The sequence below is a fragment of the Lontra canadensis genome, unplaced genomic scaffold (assembly GCF_010015895.1).
Source record: "Lontra canadensis isolate GAN:19392208 unplaced genomic scaffold, GSC_riverotter_1.0 scaffold41, whole genome shotgun sequence".
Lineage (NCBI taxonomy): Eukaryota > Metazoa > Chordata > Mammalia > Carnivora > Mustelidae > Lontra > Lontra canadensis.
In genome coordinates this window covers 17,517,484-17,535,528 of record NW_022631035.1, presented here as the reverse complement: position 1 = coordinate 17,535,528, position 18,045 = coordinate 17,517,484, and positions in this window count along the sequence as shown.

Below are 18,045 nucleotides of genomic sequence, written 5' to 3'. Positions count from 1 at the left end.
CCACTGAGCCACCCATGTGCCCCTCCATCTCATTTAGTGACAAAACTAACCACACTTTAAAAAATTATCATGTGGGGCGCTTGGGTGGCTAAGTGGTTAAGCCTCTGCCTTCAGGGTCCTGGGATCAAGCCCCGCATCAGGCTCTCTGCTCAGTGGGGAGCCTGCTTCCTCCTCTCTCTCTCTGCCTGCCTCTGTGCCTACTTGTGATCTCTCTCATTCTGTCAAATAAATAAATAAAATCTTAAAAAAAAAAAAAAAAGCAGCTTGTCCAGATCCCCTCACCAAAGCACATCTTTTTTACCCCCCAAAGCGGGTCTCTTATCTATTTACCTATCATCTATCTATCTACAAAGATACAGATAGATAAGCAGATATCGACATAGATGTAGGTATCTTCAAGAGATTTTTAGACATCTAATTCCACATCAATCTTGAGGCTGGGTTTCCTTTCTAAATCTGCAACTCTGTCTCTTGCATTCTGTAACTGTTTGTAAGGGTGTAGTTCAGTGGCATTAAGTACACTCACGTTGTTCCGCATCCATCACCACCATCCGTTTCCAGAACTTTTTTCTTTTCATCTGCCCAAACTGAGACTCTGTATCCACTCAACAATAACTCCCTATCCCACCCGCCCTCAGCCCCTGGCAACCACCATTCTTCTTTTCTAGAAGCCTTTTGAGATGATCGATTCCCTGCTGCTTTCCATCCAGCTGGAGTACAGCTTCCCTCTCCTTGCCCCGCTCCTTTGTCCAACAAAGTATTTCTCTTCAACTTCACTGCCCATCGGAATCACCTGGAAAAACATTTTAAAGCTCCAATGTCTGGGTGCTGCCCTCCCCGGGGAATTCTGATATAATTGGTCTGGTGATGCTGTCCAGGCATCAAGGTTTTTAACGGGGGATTCTCCTGTGCAGTCAGGGCTGAGAACCACAGTTCTAAAGAACTCCAAACATTCTCTATGCCCTGCTGTCTGTGGCCACATATCCCATGTGTGGGGTACCTCTCACTTGCCCACATCCCCAGGAGGACTCCTAGGTGTCATGACCTCCAGTTTGCAGATGCCAGACAAGGAGGCAGGATGTTTGGGGAGCCCTGGAAGACATGGGGTGGGCAGAGTTTGGATTAAAGAGGAAAGAGGTATGAGGGCGCCTGGGTAGCACAGTCTGTTAAACCTCCAGCTCTTGGTTTTGGCTCAGGTCGTGATCTCAGGGTCGTGATCTCAAGGTCAAGGTCATGAGATGAAGCCCTGCCTCGGCTCCATGCTCGGCATGAAGTCTGCTGGAGATTTTCTTCCTCTCTTTGTCCCACCCATATGTGTTTTCTCTCTGTCAAATAAATAACTACATCTTGGCGGGGGGTGGGGGGGGAAGAGGAAGGATGTATTTCCATCAATCTCTCCCGAGACTCCTGGCCTCCATGGATGTGCCAGGGCTTATGAGGTAAGAGCAGAAAACATGCTGCAGGCCCCTCCAGCAGTCAGATTTTGAAATCTCGCCTGGCAAGGATCTGTTGCCTCACGGCTGCGGCCACAGCAAAGCCGCCCACGGCGTGTGTGCATGATGATGACTTCTGCCCCATCTGGGCAGGGGGGCCTCCAGACTGGGAGTTTACCCAGGCCTCCTGCTACTGGCATCCAGCTGTGAACAAGTGAGAGAGCGAGAGAGAGCGAGAGCACGCGCATGCGCGCGACTGTGTGTGTGTGTGTGTGTGTGTGTGTGTGTGTGTGTGTGTGTGTTTGCCAGGACTTTCAGAATCAAATGCTATCCTTGCTTCCATTTTTACTGGGACATTTCTTCATGCTCACCCAGAGCAGAGGGAGGACGGAGGAGGCCCCTTGGAAGCTTGGGCCTGGAGGATTTTCTAGAGCCCCTGGGCTACTCCAGTGTGGAAATGAAGAGCACAGACTCTTCCCCGGGTTTTTGTTTTTTTTTTTTTTTAAAGATTTTATTTATTTATTTGACAGACAGAAATCACAAGTAGGCAGAGAGGCAGGCACAGAGAGAGGGGGAGGCAGGCTCCCTGCCGAGCAGAGAGCCCGATGCGGGGCTCCATCCCAGGACTGTGGGATCATGACCTGAGCCGAAGGCAGAGGCTTTAACCCACTGAGCCACCCAGGTGCCCCCGGGTTTAAATCCTACCTTATTCTGCCCACAGCGGCTCCCCGCCCACACAGAGCAAGGACAGGCGCCTTCTCCATGGCCTGTCTGGGCACCCACACCCTCCTCTGCGGGCGAAGAGATGGCATGTCTCTCTGGACACACCAGGAGCTGTAACGTCCCTCCGACAGATACTCACTGGGTGTTTGGTGTTCTAGGGCCTCGGGAACAAGGCACCATGAACTGGGTGGTTTGGAGCAATGAAAATGTGTTTTCACATGGCTCTGGAGTCTAGAAGTCCGGAACCAAGGTGTGGGGAGGGCAGGGCTCCCTCCAAAACCTGCAGGGCAAGAAGCGCTCCTTGCCTCTCCTTAGCTTCTGGTGCTTTGCTGGCCTGGCCATCTGTAGTGTCCCTTGGTTTGTGGCTCTATCTCTCCAATCTCTGCGTGTCTGTCTGTGTCCAAATGTCCCCTTTGTATGAGAACACCCTCGTGCTCGCTCTGGCAGCACATATAGTAAAATAGAAGGACACCCCAATTATCTCCTTTCAACCTGATTACCTATGTAGGTTGTATTCTAAGGTATTGGGGATCATGATTTCAACATATCTTTTTTGTGGGCGGGTGGTGGGGGGGACTTAAGTCAGTCCGTAACTCCGGGTGTCCATGCGGTGCCCAGCACTGCGCCAGGCACTGGGGATGTCACAGAAAGCCTGATGGACATGGACCTTATCCTCTCTTGTGTTACCTATAGCTTCTTCCTTTTTAAAAGAATTTTTAATTAATTAATTAGTTAATTAATTATTTATTTTTAAAAGTAGGCTCCACACCAAATGTGGGGCTTGAACTCACAACCCAGAGATCAACAGTCCTGTTCAGGGGCACTCGGGTGGTTCATTCAGTTGTGTCTGCCTTCAGCTCAGGTCATGATCCCAGAGTCCTGGGATTGAGTCCTGCTTTGGGTAGGGAGCCTGCTTCTCCCTCTGCCTCTGCCTGCCACTCCCCCTGCTTGTGCTCTCTCTCTCGCTAGCTCTCTCATTGTGTCAAATAAATAAAATCTTTATTTTTTTTATTTTTTGAACATTTTTTTTTTTAATTTGAGAGAGAGCCAGCACAAGTGGGGTGAGGGGCAGAGGGAGAAGCAGGCTCCCTGCTGAGCAGAGAGCCCGATGTGGGACTCAATCCCAGGACTCGAGGATCATGACCTGAGCTGAAGGCAGATGCCCAACTGACTGAGCCACCCAAGTACTGCAATAAATAAAATCCTTTAAAGGGGCACCTGGGTGGGTTAAAGCCTCTGCCTTTGGCTCAGGTCATGGTCCCAGGGTCCTGGGATCAAGCCCTGAATCAGGCTCCTTGCTCAAGGGGAGTCTGCCTCCCAGCTCTCTCTCTGCCTGCCTCTCTGCCTACTTGTGATCTGTCTGTCAAACAAATAAATAAAATTAAAAAAAAAATCCTTTAAAAAGAAGAAAAAAATAGTCCTGTGTGTTATACCAACTGAGTGAGCTGGGCGATCATTCCAGCTATAGCTCTTTATTTAATTCTAACTCTTCAAAAAAAAAAAATGTATGTATGCATTTATTTATTTATTTATTTATTTATTTATTTATTTATTTAAGAGAGGGAAAGAGCTGGGTGATGGGCAGAGGGAGAGGGAGAGAGAATGTCCCGCTGACTCCCAACTGAGCGTGGAGACCCACACAGGGCTGTCTGGATCCCATGACCCTGAGTTCATGACCAGAGCAGAAATCAAGTTGGACCCTTAACTGACTGAGTCAGTCACCCAGGCGCTCCTTAATTCTAACTCTTGCTCACAAATACCCTGAATACCCTGGAGTGTCTTTCATGAGTGTATTTGGGCGATATGATGAGATTCCCATTTCACGGATGGAGGGACCAAGTCTTGGAGGACAGAAGTGACGTGTTCAGGGTCACATGACTAACAAGTAATAACACAAGTTAACAATCAAATTCAGCTCTTGCTAGATACCAGCCAGTGTGACCTCACACACTTCATCTCATCTGATTGCCACAGACATTTTTTGGGGTGAGGGAATTGAAGTAAGTTGCCCAGTGCCGTGAGGCTAATAGAAGATTGCACTGGATTTCAACATAGATGGTCCAATGCCTGCTTCCATGCTCTCTGCCACCACCATATAGTTCTCTACAGTGTGACATGACCTTATACCTTTTTTGCTGCTCTCTGCTCTACGCCAGCAAGTCAAGCCTGATTACTCGTGTACCCTCCATGCCTAGCAGAGAGCCACTCTCTGCTCTTCCTTATCCAAGTTCTCTGAAGCTCCTTCTCTCTTCCTCTTCTTCCCTCCCGTTCCTTCTCACTCCAGACAAAGTTGCTTTTTCAAATGTCTTATTTATTATACATAACATTTTATTTATTTAAAAATATTTTTTTAAATTTATTTATTTGACAGAGATCACAAGTAGGCAGAGAGGCAGGCAGAGAGAGAGGAGGAAGCAGGCTCCCTGCCGAGCAGAGAGCCTGATGCGGGGCTCGATCCCAGGACCCTGGGATCATGACCTGAGCTGAAGGCAGAGGCTTTAACCCTCTGAGCCACCCAGGTGCCCCAATATTTTATTTTTTTAAAAAAAGATTTATGTTTGTTTATTTGACAGAGAGACACACAGCATGAGAGGGAACACAAACAGGGGGAGTGGGAGAGGGAGAAGCAAGGTTCCTGTTGAGCAGGGAGCCTGATGCAGGGCTCGATCCTAGGACCCTGGGACCATGACCTGAGCCGAAGGCAGACGATTAATGACCGAGTCATCCAGGCGTCCCTATATACAATATTTTAGACATCAAACAAACACCCATGTATGCACCACCCAGTTTAAGAAATAGCAACATTACTATTACTGTTGAAGCCCTAGCATCTTATCACACCCCACTTGCATTCTGCCCCCTAGGGGGGATGCACCCAGGATCCTAGATTGGTGACAATCATTTCCATGTATCTGTAGAAACACAGAGTTGCTTTTGACTGACAGTAGGAATTTGTGAGCTTGATTCTTGACAAGAAAACATAGCAGGAGGTGGGGAATCAAGGTGGTGGTGTAGCTTGAATTGGATCTCTTTTGCAAATATATTATGCCAAAATACTTCAGACAGAAAAGCCTATAGAATGAGAGAAGGAACTTCCCCACTCAGGAAATGAAATATTAAAAATGATCCCCAGGGTTTTCCTCCCTGATGGAATCCTTCCCGATGAACCACCCACCTAAATTTGGGGCTTATCCTTTGGAGCTGAAACTTGGGAGAGAAACAGGGGGCTAGAGTCATCTGTGGGTGGGAAAGGACATCACTAGCAGAGAGAACAGTAGGGCGGAGACTCAAAGGAATGAGTTCAGGAAGCAGCTGTTGGGCAACTTTGGGAGGAGAGGTAGGGAGCTTGGGAAGGTAGATAAACAGCCATCCCTGTCCTCCTTGGGGACTTCCCTTCTGAATTTCCCTCTGTCATTGCCCTAATCACCCGGAATCCTAATCATTTGTTAGCATGACTCTGAGATCCTGAGGGTAGGGACCCTATTAATCATCTTTGCCATCCTAGCATCTGACACAATGGCGGGCACAGATTAATTTTTAAAAATCAAATATTAAATTGATTACATGAGTGAATGAAGAGCTGTTCAATTGATTTCAGCCTGCCCTGCGGGGGTGGGGAGCTGCTGCTGGTGGCAAGAGGACAGTCAGAATGGGAAGTCTGAGCGGGAGTGTTTTTGTAGAGAATTATCATTTTCCTACACCAAGTGCAGGACACCACTGTCTCCATCCATGCCAAGCAGAGGCCTTGCTTCTTAACGCAGATCAGTTAAGGGTGAAGATTTGCTGTGTAGACCGATGTTCGATGATGTGGACGACCGCATGGACGGGCTTCCAGCAGCTTCAGCCACACCGGTGTCATTTGAAACCCTTTAAACTCTTAGCTCTGGTTGGAGGGAAGCAGATAATCAGCCTCCCACAGGATTGGACCTATTTCTTTTCCTTAAAAACAATCCTCCAAGCCTTCGAGTACCCACCCGTGTGTGTGCTCGCTATGCTGTTAAGTCGGCTTGCTGGTACCGCGGAAGCCCATCGTTTGCATTCCTAGAAGCCCCTCTCGGGGCTGGGCATGCTTGGGTGGGTTTTGAGTGGTGAGAAGTGCTGTTCTCAGAGGCTGCATTCCACACAGGGCCTAACAAACAGATAGAATGCGTCTGCAATTAATGGCATCTCTTTGTGCGCAAAGAATTCACGAGCTGGGGGCTGGCTGTTTGCTCTCTCTTCCCAGCCTGATGTGTGCACCACCATCCTATCCTGTTTTAACCAAACCTTGGCTTAGAAAGCCCCCTTTTCTGTCCCACGGAAGGGACGAGTGGGCTAATATGAAAAAGACGAAAGCATCAAGCTGTCATACAGATAAGTCTTAAAAGGTTTCAGATAAAGAGCAGGTTAGGAAAGGACTTGGGCAGTGTGATCCGTAGAAATTCAGTCGAAGGGATTCTGAATTTGCAGAATGCGGATTAGTGAAGTCGTTTTGTGCCTTGCTTCTCTGTTTCCTGTAATTCAGATTAGATATGCAGAGTGCTGAGTAGGGCTAGGGGCTCCTTTGTTGCAGCCCTTCCACAAATGCCCCCCAACTTGTGGCAGGGTGGGGGAGGGGTGTGGTGGGGCATGCCCTGGACTTAGGATTTGGCGTGGAAAGACTGGACATGAACCCTGGCTCTGAGGCTTTTACTGACCCAGTGGTCCTCATTCACCAAACATTTATGGACTACCTAGCACTAGGCTGGCGCTGGAAAGACAAAAATGAATCAGACAATTTCTTCCCTCTCCTGCCCCTCCCCCTTTTTGTTTGACACTGAGGAGTATTTTTATGTTTTGTTATTATTTGTTTATTTTTAGAGAGAGAGAAAGAGAGAGAGATGGGTGGGGAGGGGCAGAGAGAGAGAGAATCCAAAGCAGGTCCACGCTCTGCATGGAGCCCAACGTGGGGCTCAATGTCATGACCCTGAGATCATGACCTGAGCTGAAACCAAGATTCGAACGCTTAACTCACTCAGCCATCCAGATGCCCCGAGAAGTATTTTTTTTTTTAAAGATTTTATTTATTTATTTGACAGAGATCACAAGTAGGCAGAGAGGCAGGCAGAGAGAGAGGGGGGAAACAGGCTCCCCGCTGAGCAGAGAGCCCAATGTGGGGCTCGATCCCAGGACCCTGAGATCATGACCTGAGCTGAAGGCAGAGGCCCAACCTACTGAACCACCCAGGTGCCCCCCGAGAAGTATTTTTAACATGAAATATGTCGGGCAATCAGAAAAGTATAAAGTAATAAGAATAATAAAATGAAGAGCTATGATAAGAACCACCTGGTTTAAGAAAACTAGAAAAACATGTGAAATCCCTCGTGCCTATCTCAGTCCCCTCTCTCCCACTAAAATGGTACCTCTGTTCTGCATTTGGTATTTATCATCTCCCCCTGTATGTCTACTATTTGTACTCCTTAGGGATGTATGTGTAAATAATATGTAGTGGTTAAGTAGTTTTGTTTGGTAAGTTCATTAAATTTTTTTTTTTTTTTTTTTTTAGTAATCTCTACACCCAGTGTGGGGCTCGAACTCACAACCTTGAAATCAAGAGTTGCATGCTCTACAGATTGAGCCAGCTAGGAGCCCCTGGAGTGGTAGGCACTTTAAAAATTCCTGTGGGGGCACGTAGCTGGCTCAGCTGGTGGAGTGTATGACTCTTGATCTTGGGGTCATGAATTTGAACTCCCCCCTATGTTGGGTATAAAGTTTACCTAAAAACATTTATTTATTCTTTAAAAAAAGATTTTACTTGTTTATTTGCGAGAGAGAGAGAGAATGAGAGAGAGAGCATGAGCAGTAGGGGGAAGGGGCAGAGGGAGACGGAGAGGCAGAGCCGTCACTGAGCAGGGATCCCAGCTCCGGCCTCGATCCCAGGACCCTAAGATCACGACCTGAGCTGAAGGAAGACGCTTAACCGACTGAGGCACCCGGACATCCCCTTAAAAATATTTTAAAAATAAATAAATAAAATTCCCATGAATCATACAACCCAAATACTTTAATCACTTGCTCTTCAGTCAAAAACACTTTAAGATTTATGTGATACAAGTTGCTCAATTTATTTGTCTTTTATTACATTAGTGTAAAAAAAAGTATACTTTTATGGAAGCATAACATTTAATACAGACAAGTGCATAAATCTTAAGTACAAAGTTGATACATCAGTGTAATCATACCCAATAAAGAAACAGAACATTCAGCTTTCAGAACTCCCTAAGCCTCATTTTTAATCACCAAGAGTACCCTGTATCCTGACTTCTAACATAGATTAGTTGGTTGTCCAGCACTTTGTCTGAAAAGAAACATGCTATCTGTACCTCGCTTTTGCTTGGTTTCTTTCCCCCAGCATTATGTCTCTAAGACGTATCTGTATTGTTATAGGTAGGAGTAGCTCATTATTTTTCATTGCTATATGGTATTCCCTCACATGAGTGTACTAACGTGCCTTAATTCATTCTGCTGCTGCTATTGGACCTTTGGATTGTTTCCAGTTTGGGGTTCTTATGATTAATGCTGCTATGAAGATTATTTCCCGTGTCTTTCTGTGTGCACATGCATACGTTCCTCTTGGCCCTGTATCTGGGAGCGACACTGCCAGGTGTTACTGAATGCATTTATTCAGCTGGAAGGGAAACTGCTAAATTTCTCTACCAGTTGACTGTGAGAATTCCTTTGCTCCACATCCATGGTGGGGAAGGGCTTATTTATTTATTTATAAAAGATTTATTTATTATTTGACAGGGAGAGAGAGAGTGCAGTGGGGGGCAGAGGGAAGAAGGGAGAGAATTGCAAGCGGGCACAGAGCCTGATGTGGGGCTCGATCCCATGACCCTGAGATCGTGACCTGAGCTGAAATCAAGAGCCAGATGATCTGGGAGCCTGGGCGGCTCTGTGGGTTAAGCCTTTGCCTTAGGGTCAAGTCATGATCCCAGAATCCTGGGATGGAGCCCCGCATCGGGCTTTCTGCTCAGCGGGAAGCCTGCTCCCCCCCCCCCCAATTGTGATCTCTCTCTCTCTCTCTCTCTCTCTGTTAAATAAATAAATAAAATCTTTAAAGAAAAAAAAAAAAAAAAGAGCCAGATGCTCAACCCACTGAGCTGTCCTGGCACCCCAGGGCTTCTCTTTTTAAAGTTAAACTCTACTGGGCACTTTATAGGGCCTCTTCTTATTTTCCTATCACATCCAACCCATGAGGAGGGTATGGCCGTTATCTCTGTTTTACAGATCAGAAAACTGATCCTGAAGGTCTTAAGAAACTTCCTCAAGGCTGCCCAGTGAGGGCTAGAGCAGGGCCCCCAGGCTTCGTGGTCTCTAGCCGCTGTGGTCTGGAGCCCTGTCTGGTAGAGGTGGGGGACCCACAAAAACACATCACATCCTGGGAGGTGGTGAGACACATGCTGGAAGTACATTGTTCGAGGTACCGTGGTGACCCCAAAGCTAAAGGAGGTTGGTCCCACTGGGTGAGTCAGAAGGAGCCACAGCAGAGCCCTGCATTGAACTGGATCCTTGGACAAGTCAGCGCAGCCGCACAGCGCCCACCTCAAGGGGTCCTAGTGAGGTTTACTCGCTGGCATCAGGGAAAGCTCCTGGGACCTTGTACAAAGCTGGTGTTCGGTGGAGGGTTGTTGAAGAACCAGTGAACATGGAGGACTGGGAGAGTTTCACAAGGTTATGGTCCTTCCTGGAACCACAGGGATGGACAAAACGACCGCTGTAGGCCCCTTTCATCCTGAATCTGGGAAAGACAGGAGAAAGCGGGAGTAAAAGTCCGCTCCACCATCCGAGGCAGGAAGGACTCCCACAACCCCACCTCCCCAGCCCAGCCCACTCTACTGTAGGAGGGGCTGTGTGAGAGCAAATCTTTCCTTCCTTCCTCTCCCCTCCTTCCTTCCTTCCTTCCTTCCTTCCTTCCTTCCTTCCTTCCTTCCTTCCTTCCTTTCTCCCTCCCTCCCTCCCTCCCTCCCTCCCTCCCTCCTTCCCTCCCTCCTTTCCTTCCTTCCTTCCTTCTCCCTCATCCCTCCCTTCCTTCCTTCGTCCTTCCTTCCTTCCTTCTTCGCTCCCTCCCTTCCTTGTTTTTCTTAAATTTATGTTAGTAATCTCTATGCCCCATGTGGGGCTCCAACTCAAGACCTGAGATCAAGTGAGCCAGCCAGGCAGTGGGAGAGCAACTCCTTTCTACCCAGGAAGAAAAAACACCACAGGGTCTCTCCCGGCCCTCCTCGGCACCCTGAACCCCCTCCCCAGCTCCATCCGGATTCCCAGACCAGCAGCAGAAGGAACTGGAGTCTAGGAGCAACAACTTCTTGCGAAAGGCCCTGGTGGGCTGGGTACGGGTTGAGGAGGGGTGTGTTTGTTTTGAAAGCCTGGTGCTGCTCGAGTCCAGGGAGGAGGAGGGGAAGAGGAGGGAGAGGAGGGAAAAGAGAAGGAGGAGGGAGTGAACGGGGGAGGGGTAGGAAGAAGAAAAGATGGGGAAGAGAAAAGAGAGGATTAATTTGCTACTCAGACTCTGGGGCTGAGGACTGAAGCCTCTTCTTGCTTATCCCCTCCCTTCCTCCACCAGGCGTCCTCCTAGGGAGTAGTTTTGGGGCATCCACGGTGGGGGAAGGGGTACAGGGAAGCTGAGGGCTTGGGAGTGTGAATTTAGACCCCGGCAAGGATGAGCGAGCCGGTTTACACACCCCGTGCGCCGAGATTTGGAAGACACTCGGTGGGCTGACCGCCTCCAGGTCCCGGCTGTGCCTCCGCCAGGGTCGGCCAGAGCTGGCTCAACAGCGGCACCTGCTGGCCGGGGCCCTCCCTGCGGGGCGGGGCTCCCCGTCCGCCCAGGGAGCCCCGCGGGTGAGTCACTCGGGCTCAGGTCCTCGGCGGCGTCAGCTGTCAGGTCAGAAAATGTCGGGGGCGAGGAATGTCCCCAAGCGGCGGCCTCGGCCCTTCCAGTCACCACCTGTGCCCCTGATTCTGCCCGATAGACTCAGCACCCCGACCGAGGGTCTGCCACGGGGCCGATCCAGGGACAGTGCTGGGGAAGAGCGGGATAAAAGTCCCTAACTTCGGAGCCTCCGGTTTGGGTAGAAGGGTTTTGTTTTGTTTTGTTTTTTAACTTCTTTTTTGTAACTTCTTATCTGGAAAAATTTCAAGCTTACAGGAGAGTTGCAAGAACTATACAAAAATCCTCCACATACCACTTACCCAGTCGCTAAAATATACCCGTATGCCATCACCAGTTGTTAAAATTTTGTCCTATTTGCTTCAGCTCTTACTGTGTGTGTGTGTGTGTGTGTGTGTGTGTGTGTGTGTGTGTGTGTGTGTTTCCCTCCCAAACTGAAAGTGGCCACCATTACTGTCCTTTGCTCAAAAATACTTCAGGGGCTATTTCCTAAGAACGAGGGCATTCCCTTGCATAACCACAGTAGACTTTTCAACTTTGCGGAAATTTAACCTTGATCCAATACTTGTAACTAATCGACCGTGCATATTCCAATGTTATCAATCGATGGAGTAAAGGTTCCTTAGAGCATTTCCCATAGGATCCAGACTAGGATCACACATTACATTTCTTGAAGCCTCTTCAATTGGGAGAAATTCCTTATCTTTTTCCATCTTTCACAATTTTTCAGAGTAGAGCTTCCCCCACCCCTCCCCCGCTTTCTTTTAATTGAGTGCTTCTCAGTTTGGGTTTGTCTGGTCAGGCCCCACACTCTTGTTGGAAATACTGCGTAAGCAATATTATGTTCTTGGGGATGGGGATCTCCACCTTAAGAGGTTTTTGGAACCGCTGAATCCCGAATTTCTTTCTTTCTTATTTATTTAGTTATTTATTTGACAGAGAGAGAGAGAGAGAGAGAGATCACAAGTAGGCAGAGAGGCAGGCACAGAGAGGGGGGAAGCAGGCTCCCCGCCCAGCAGAGAGCCCGATGATGATGCAATGATGCGGGGCTCCATCCCAGGACCCTGAGACCATGACCTGAGCCGAAGGTAATCCACTGAGCCACCCAGGTGCCCCTGAATCCTGAATTTCTAAGGACTAACCCCCGGAGTTATCTGTAAAAACTCCAATCAGATTTTCAACACAGGTTAAGAATGACACTATTAATTATATGTGTGTTTTCTTTCTGTTGATAATAGGCTTAGGCTCAGGCTCTGCCCCCCTTTTTCTCTCCTTTTCTCCCTTCTGCCTCCAAACTGCCTTTGAAATTCAGCAGCTCCTGTTGAAAGCATTATTCTTTTTGAAGGCCACTAGGTACACCCTACTTGTCCAATGTCTTTTTTTTTTTAAGATATTTTATTTATCTTAAATAAAGGGAGAGAGGGAACACAAGCAGGTGGAGTGGGAGAAGGAGAAGCAGGCCTCCTGCTGAGCAGGGAGCCCGATGCTTGGCTCAGTTCCAAGACCCTGGGATCGTGACCTGACAGGAAGGAAGGCGCTTATCCGGCTGAGCCACCCAGGCACCCCTGTCCAATGTCTTCATAGTCCTTACCCTCTTGACTGCCTCACAGCGCCTGGGACTCACTCTTCTTCCTCCCTGAAACCTCCCGGAGCTGAACTGCCTCAGCCTCCACCCATCCTCAAATGATACCAGCAAATGACCCGCAAATGACAAAATGCTAGCTTGTGGCTGCTGGGTGCTCTGGGAGTTGGTCCTGCGGGAGGTGGTTTACCTGGGGAAATCTGCAGGTCCTGGTTTTTCTTGTGGCCCCCTGAAACCTCAGTGGAGGCATCCTCCCAGTTTTAATCCACAGCTGGGTTTCGGGGCTTGTTTACCTCCGTGGGAGAGCTCTGCCTTCTTCTTCTTTTTTTAAAAAAGTAGACTCCACACCCAGCGTGGAGGGGCTTGAACTCACAACCCTGAGATCAAGACCTGAGCTGAAATCGAGAGTCAGACGCCTAACCCACTAAACCACTCAGGTGTTCCAGAGCTCAGGCTTCTAGTGGCTTCCACATCCCTTTCTTCTTCACCCACTTAGTAGTGCAGCCCTGAATCTCCACTCTCCTGTCTGGACTGGCCCTGTGGATGCCTTTCAGCTTCTAAGACTCCCACATGAAACTGTTTACTTCTTTTCCAATCCGTAGTGTCGTCCTTGTGCCTGTTGTGACTCACTCGCTCTCTGTCACCTGCTCTTCAAGCACTAGCTTGAAGCTTCAAGCATGAGCTTTCACCCTTACATCAAAGCCATTATCTTTCCTCTAAAAGATACCTCCCTTCCCTCCCCTCTGCTTCTCTTCTGGTCTCTTGTTTTAAGTCTGTAACTGGTCTTCAGTTTTACCATTTCTTTCTGATGTGCCCAGCTGGTCCAGTCCCTCCAGCTACGCCTGATCCCACCAATGACGAGGCTTCAGTCTCATCATGTTAGCATGGCTCCCACACCTTGAGAGGCTTGGCAGTGGATCCTTCCAGACTCCCATCCTCCCCCTTCTGGGTCCACACCCTGCATTCCAGTCATACCCAGTCTGTTGTGTTTCTCCCAACCTATCATTGCCACTGGACTTTTGCACAGGGTTTCTCTATGTGAAGGGCCATTCACCACCCTTTTCTACCCCCTCCCACTAATTTGGTCAAATGCTCTACTGTCACTCTCTCTGTGAAGACTTCCTGACTTCCTGACATCCTCTGGTGGTTCTACACTTGTATCTGGAAAAGAGGGGTCCAGCTCTGGCCTCCTCCAGCTCTATCCCTCTACAGAAGGGGAGGAGCCCACTGGGAGCACTGTCCAATGGCATTTTCTGTGATGATGCAATTGTTCTCTGTGAACACTGTGCAGTATGGTAGCCACTAGCATGTGGCTATTGAGCACTTGGAATGTGGCTCACTGTGACTTAGGAACTGACTTTAAATTTATTATTATTTTTTAAAATATTTATTTATTTGTCAGAGAAAAAGGGAGGGAGAGCACGAGCAGGGGGAGCAGTAGGGAGAGGGAGAAGCAGGTTCCCTGCTGAACAGGAAGCCTGACGTGGGACTCGATCCCTGGACCCTGGGATTATGACCTGAGCCACAGGCAGACACCCAACTGACTGAGCCACCCAGAGGGCCTGGAACTGACTTTTTATTTATTTATTTATTTAAATATTTTATTTATTTGAGAGAGAGAGAGAGTGACCACAAGTAGGCAGAGAGGCAGGCAGAAGGAGAGGAGGAAGCAGGCCCGTTGAGCAGAGAGTCTGATGTGAATCTCGATCCCAGGACCCTGAGATCATGATGCGAGCCGAAGGCAGAGGCTTAACCCACTGAACCACCCAGGTGCCTCGGAACTGACTTTTTAAATTTTATTTCATTTAAAATAATTTAAGTCAAAATTTAAGTAGTCTTATGTGGCTAGAGGCTACTGTTTTGGGAGAGCATAGAACTTGACCATGCCTTAGGTACCTGGGGTCTTGGGGTTCCCTGCCCAGAGGGCCCCTAGCCCTGTTTCCAGGGTTTGCACAGACTATGTCCCAGGTTTATTTTTCCAAGGACAGACTGTAGAGTTGGTGTGTATATGTGGGTAAGGGTGCTGTTTATGGGGGTATGGGTGGGGCTTGGATATGTGGCCGTGTGTGTGTGTGTGTGTGTGTGTGTGTGTGTGTGTGTGTGTGATTGTGGCTCCTCTTCATGCAGGACAGAGCCTAGGGTGGGAAGGGAACTGTCATGTTCCAGTGCATAGTCCTAGAATGCTTTTTAATTTTTTTAATTAAATTATATTAAATTTTATTATTTTTCTTTTTTAAAGATTTTATTTATTTATTCCTGAGGGACAGAGAGAGAGAGAAAGAGAGGCAGAGGGAGAAGCAGGCTCCCCACTGAGCAGGGAGCCCAATGAGGGACTTGATCCCAGGGCCCTAGGATCATGACCTGAGCCGAAGGCAGACGCTTAACCATCTGAGCCACCCAGGCACCATAGAATTTTTTTTAAAGTAGGCCCCATGCCCACATGGGACTTGAACTCATGACCCCCAGATCAGGAGTCACAGATTCCACCGACTGAAACAGCCAGGTGCCCCAGTCCTAGAATTTTTTATTTGAATTTGGGTTTTCAAGTCCTCGGGCATATTCTTCTTACCAGGGTAAGAAGATAAAACTTATTTATTTGTGTTGGCTTGGTTTATAACTTTTAAATATTTAAATGAATTGTAAGTGGGCTTTAGTGGACTTCTGGCCCTTGACCCACAAATTTCAGGAGTGGGGGTTTTTTTGGTTTTGTTTTTTTAAAGATTTCTTTATTTATTGGAGTGCCTGTGTGGCCCAGTCCATTAAGTGTCTACCTTCAGCTCAGGTTATGATCCCAGGGTCCTGTGATAGGGCAAGTCTGCTTCTCCCTTTCCCTCTGCTCCTTCCCCCCACTTGTGCTCTCTTTCAAATAAATTATATATATATGTATATATATATATGTATATATATATGTATATATATATATTTAGATTTTATTTATTTATTTGACAAACAGAGATCACAAGTAGGCAGAGAGGCAGGCAGAGAGAGAGGGGGAAGCAGGCTCCCCGCTGAGCAGAGAGGCCAATATGGGGCTTGATCCCAGGACCCTGGGATCATGACCTGAGCCGAAGGCAGAGGCTTTAACCCACTGAGCCCCCAGGCGCCCCAATAAATCTTTTTTTTTTAAAGATTTATTTATTTTAGAAATGAGTTATTTATTTATTTTAGAGAGAGAAAGCATGTGCGTGGGGGTGGGTGGGAGGGGCAGAGTGAGAGGGACAAGCAGACTCCCTGCTGAGCCAGAGGGTGGGTGGGTGGGGGGAGGCGGGGAGGGCTCAATCCCAGGACCCTGAGATCATGACCAGAGCTGAAATCCAGAGTTGGTGGCTTAACTGACTGAGCCACCCAGATGCCCTTCAGAAGTGGGTTTAAGGTTAGTTTCTTTTTTTTTTGTTTTAAGATTTTATTTGTTTATTTGACAGAGAGAGAGAGAGAGATCACAAGTAGGCAGAGAGGCAGGCAGAGAGAGAGGAGGAAGCAGGCTCCCCACTGAGCAGAGAGCCCGATGCGGGGCTCGATCCCAGGACCCTGAGATCATGACCTGAGCCAAAGGCAGAGGCTAAACCCACTGAGCCACCCAGGCGCCCCTAAGGTTAGTTTCTTCTTAAAAAAGATTTTATTTATTGGGTAAAGAGACAGGAAGAGAGGGAACATAAACAGGGGGAGTGGGAGAGGGAGAAGCAGGCCTCCCGCTGATCAGGGAGCCTGACTCGGGGCTCAATGCGGGGCTTGATGCGGGACTCGATCCCTGGACCCTGGGGTCATGACCTGGGCTGAAGGCAGATGCTTAAAGACTGAGCCACCCAGATGCCCCTCAGAAATGGGTTTAAACTTCGTGTCTTCACTAACTAACTCTCTGGCACACAGAAACTCCCCTCATGCACCCTGTTGTAGGCTGTCAGCTCTACCCAGGCAGGCCTGGGTCTAATTCCAATCTAATCGAATTAGAGAATTCTATTCTACTAATTCTGGGGCCTGGTATGCTGTGGGCCCACCATAAATCATCATTGGATAATGAGTATAGAGTCTCAGCTGCTGGCCCAAGGCCTTGGCTTTCATAACAGTGGCCAGGGGGTCAGCTGGCTGGCTGGCAGTGGGGGCTGGGGTGGGGGTCTTCCAGAGCTGGCTGTCCCTGCTCCAGCGAGAGCAGCCAGGGGCACTATGCCCCCAGACCTGTCTTTTTTCTGACATTTTCTTGACCTTGGACAAGTCAGTCTCTGAGCCCCCGTCTCCCCTTCCATAAAAAAATAAAATAAAATAAAAATAAAAAATGGGTCTAATAACACCAATTACAGTGTGTTACCAAGAGGATCAAAATAAATGAGACCCTCTCACAGACCCAATGCCTGGTATTTCATTATATCTCCCATAAATGCGCCCTTAGTCAGCAATTACTGTATGCCAAGTACAGGCTCTGTTCCCCATTGTAGGTGCCCCCTAGTCCTGATGGGCCTGGGTGCTCCCAGTGGCTCCCTCAGCCCACCCTCCGTCTTAGCTCAGCAACTCTGAGCACCCAGGCGCCACCTTTCACGTGGCCTCTGGCTGGCTGGGGCCTCATCTGACTTAGTTTGTGTGGCTTCAAAAATGAAATTTCCCCCAAAACCACATTTTTTACTTTGGGTGGGCTAGCAGACCTGGCTGGGACAGACAGACAGACAGACAGACCAATGAAGGTGACAGCTGTGGTTTGTGGCCTCTCAGATCAGACACACTCCAAAGCTTGACAGGGACCAAATAACTTCTTGGCAGACTGTTTCGTGTTAGCCAAAAAGCTTGTCCCCACTTCCCTCCCTCAGGGGCAGCAGGAAAAGTGAGCCAGCCAGTGTGGGTTTGCATCCTGGCTGTGCCATTTTCTAACTGGGTAGCTTGAGTTGTCGCACTGGTAACAGCCTCAGGAGCCTCATTAGGAAAATAGGACCAGAATAATCTTTCACTCGCAGGGCTGTTGTTTGTAACTCGTCCTTTGGGTCCCCTCTTCCCAGACTCATTTGTTACCTCCAGACTCAGTCCTTTGGTGTTCACGCCTCCTTTGACCTTAGAACTAACTACTGTCAAGTTTTTCTTACACACACCTCTCCCTCCACAAACTACAGCTGTGCCCTATAATGATGGTAACATCATCCTTCCATTTTTAGGGCCCTGTGTGCCAAGAACTTTCTACATAATTTTTTTTTTTTAGATTTTATTTATTTATTTGACAGGGAGAGAGAGATTACAAGTAGGCAGGGAGGCAGGCAGAGAGAGAGGGGGAAGCAGGATCACCACAGAGCAGAGAGCCTGATGTGGGGCTCAATCCCAGGACCCTGAGATTGTGACCTGAGCCAAAGGCAGAGGCTTAACCCACTGAGCCACCGAGGTGCCCTCTATATAATACTTCTGATATTCTATTCCAAATA